The 3814-nt window shown below is 36.4% G+C and overlaps 1 pseudogene; it reads left to right on the forward strand.

Annotated features, from left to right (window-relative positions):
- Positions 1–2449: 2449 nt before the first annotated feature.
- Positions 2450–3381, forward strand: LOC135232978 (olfactory receptor 2J3-like; annotated as a pseudogene).
- Positions 3382–3814: the final 433 nt, after the last annotated feature.

Below are 3814 nucleotides of genomic sequence, written 5' to 3' on the forward strand. Positions count from 1 at the left end.
AGAGAGTGCTAAGCCATCCATTTCCCCCATAACGTTTAATTTAAATGGAGAGGTTGTTTTACTCCACAGTTAACTTTGATAGGGAATTGATTTCCCTCTTCTCCACTAAGAAGAATATCAAACCATAAAGTTCCTAACTTTTCTCTACAGGAGTCCTGTATTTATTTATTTATTTTGTCACTTATCTGCTATCCCTTTTTACCTCTAGAAAAATGCTGAAAGATTGGTCATTCCACTGTATAAGGGAAGAAAATTATAGCTGTATCAGAGGAAGTACCTGTAAAACATAGGTTCAATTATTTTTGTGATGTAACGCCTCCCATTCTAGGGCAATTAAAAAAAATCCCTTGGAATTTTTCCATCAGCTCTCAAAACGTTGTTGTGTGCTATCAAGTTGATTCCCACTCAGCAAATTGAAGGAATCTTCATGATTTACTATTTCACAAAAAAATTTATTTTAAAAGCAGTGTGCTGGATAATTATTCTGGATGATTTCTGAACTACAGAAAATAGTGTAAAATATTGTAGCAATAAGTCAGTTATTTATATTACCAATATAATACTAGAATTAGAGGCTGCAGAGAAATATTTGTGCCTGCCTGAACAAGTCACACTGCCTTGGGTCAAATTCAGTATTCCTAGCTCTCCAACCAATTAGATATCTCTTAAATTTTCTTTAGGAGTCAAGATTACAATATTTTAGTAATTTAGAGTCCATCAAAAGAGATGCCTACAGATGAATCTGCTGTGATCAAGGTTTGCCATATCTCACTTGAGACTATAAGAGGAAAGAATGCCGGTGACAGGAAAGGAAGCAGAAGTGACATGGCAAAGGTATTTAGAAATATTTAAATGGAGGGTTACTTTCTTTCATAACAGGTGTTGCTGTTAGGTGCCATGGAGTTGATTTTTGACTCATAACAACCCCATGTGACAGGGTAGAATTGCTTCGTAAAGTAGTTTCTAGGCTGTAATCTTTAAGGGAGCAGATTGCCAGGTCTTTCACCCCCAACTGCCAAATTTTTGCCTAGCAGCTGAGCTCTTAATGGCTGTGTCACCAGGATCCCTTCTTATAGCAATAACTATATAGTAAATGAAAATTTTTATCTTCCTGTGAGCAATTGACAATGCACAAGCGAAAAGAATCAACTAAAAATCAAGCTATTAGTGTATCTTTCACTTTCTTACCTTTATTTTTCTTAAAAAATAAAAACCACAAGACGAACTTGTAAGGCTCACTTATCTTTAGCTGTCTTACTAAATATTCAGAAGCTCCATTCCGAATTTTAGAAACCCAAAACATACGAAGTAATTGTAAGTTATGACTCAGAATTTAAATAAGGCCTCAGTTATTGATACAGAGCATATGAAAATATGTAGAAATTATCTTCAAATCCTGTTGTCCAGGTCTCACAACCCTGTGATATACACACTCTCATCTCCAAGCACTACAATCAGAATTCCTCTTCTCTTTTCTCCAACCCTGGGTGGCATTTGGTGATAGTGGTTAAGAGCTACGGCTGCTAACCAAAAAAATTGACAGTTCCAATCCACCAGGTGCTCCTTGAAAACTCTAGGGGGCAATTCTGCCCTGTCCTAAGGGTCGCTGTGAGCCAGAATCAACTCATTGGCAGTGGGTTCAGGTTTTTTGTCTGTCTGTCTCCTTCTTTCAAACACCTCCTTTTCTTGTCCTGACCTCTCCCTACATTTTTCTTCCACTCTGTAATTATTTTTCTTTCCAAATTTAGTTATATTCTCATTTTCCTTTGGAAGCATTCCATCACTGTTATTCCCAATCTCTTTCACTTCTTTATTCATCAGGATTAAGATCTTCAGCTTTCCTTATATTGTGAGTACTCACAAGTTTGTGTGTGTGTGTGTGTTTATATCTTCATTTGCATGTTAAAATTTTTTGTCAAGAAATAGCATAAATAAACAAATCGGAATATTTTGTTCTTTTTATGATCATATCCAATTGAAGTTGAATTTTTCCATCCAACGTTAACACTTTTAAGTTACTACTGAATTATTTTTCATCATATGGTGAACTTTCAACTACATGCAGAATTATTAAGACTGCAGTTATTCTTTTCTATTTGTAATCATGAAATTGGAAACAGCCAAAAAATGTGGAAAAGGGAAATAAATTTTTTTTTTTTTGGTAAAAGAAAATTATTTTTCAGGAAAATGATTTTTTTTACTATAGAATATCTTTTATTTTCATTTATCCAAATGATAACTAAGGGCTGAGAAGCTGTTGATTCTGTTTACAACAAGACAAGCACCAAAAGAAACATTAAAAGAAAACTAAAAAAAAATTTTACTGCTGCAATAGAACACGTTATTATACTTGGAAGTGGCAACATTTCTTTCCCAATCTGTTTGCAAGGATTTGACAATGGGTGGGCAGACTTTGAATTTGTGTACTTTTTTATTCAGGTCATAGGGAATGAATGATAATGGAAAAAAATTCAAGTTCTGAAGGTTACTTTATTTTACTGGGTTTTTCTAATTGGCCTCATCTGGAAGTGTCTCTCTGTGGTTATCTTGATATTCTACTTGAAGACACTGGTTGGCAACCTGTTCATCATTATCCTGTCCTATTTGGACTCTCACCTCCACACTCCCATGTACTTTTTCCTCTCAAATCTCTCTTTTTTGGATCTCTGCTATACCACCAGCTCCATCCCTCAGTTGCTGGTCAATCTCTGGGATCCTGAGAAGACCATCTCTTATGTTGGTTGCATGATTCAACTCTACTTTGTCCTTGCACTGGGAACCACAGAGTGTGTCCTACTGGGGGTGATGTCCTATGACTGTTATGTAGCTGTGTGTAGACCTTTGCATTACAGCATCCTCATGCACCCTTGTTTTTGCCACCAGTTGGCTGTGGTTTCTTGGGTAAGTGGTTTAACTGCCTCAGTGCCTCATTCCTCTTTTACCTTCTGGGTTCCCTTGTGTGGACATCAACAAGTGGATCACTTTTTCTGTGAAGTTCCAGCACTGCTGCGATTGTCATGTGTTGACATTCGTGCTAATGAACTCACCCTCATGGTCATGAGCTCCATTTTTGTAAACATACCACTTATTCTCATTCTCAGCTCCTGTGGTGCCATTGCCTGGGCTGTGCTGAGAATGCAGTCAACAGCTGGACTTCAGAAAGTCTTTGGGACATGTGGAGCCCATGTTATGGTTGTATCCCTCTTTTTTATTCCAGTTGTGTGTATATATCTCCAGCCACCATCTGGGAAATCTCAAGAGCAAGGGAAGTTCGTTGCCCTCTTTTATACTGTTGTCACACCTAGCCTTAACCCACTAATCTACACCCTCAGGAACAAAGATGTAAGAGGGGCAGAAAAGAGACTAATGGGGTGGGATTAAGATACGTGACACAGAAATCAGGTTTCCTACAGTTTTTCTTCAGAGGGTCTTGTCCATCTGGGAGAAAGGTTCCCCTGAGATTTATTTTTGGTCTATATTCCACCAAGCACTTAGAAGAAGAGTTCAGCCCTGAACTTGTTCTTTTTATTGGTTAATTACAAAATATCATTTATACACAGACTTTAGATTAGTAGCACTTCAGTCTTTGTAAAATTCCATATTTAATTTCTATAACAATTAGAGACTGGTCTTTTAACATAAATAAATGTGTGTGTGTAATTATGAAGAGATTATTTAATTTTTTTGAAATACTTAAAAAATATTAATATGCTAATTTATGCACTAATCATTAATATCTGCAACGATGGTGCAATATAGCAAAGACAGACAAATTAAGTTTTTGGAGATCGAACAGGCACTAAATTTAGCAAAA

The sequence above is a fragment of the Loxodonta africana genome, chromosome 1 (genome assembly GCF_030014295.1).
Source record: "Loxodonta africana isolate mLoxAfr1 chromosome 1, mLoxAfr1.hap2, whole genome shotgun sequence".
Taxonomy (NCBI): Eukaryota; Metazoa; Chordata; class Mammalia; order Proboscidea; family Elephantidae; genus Loxodonta; species Loxodonta africana.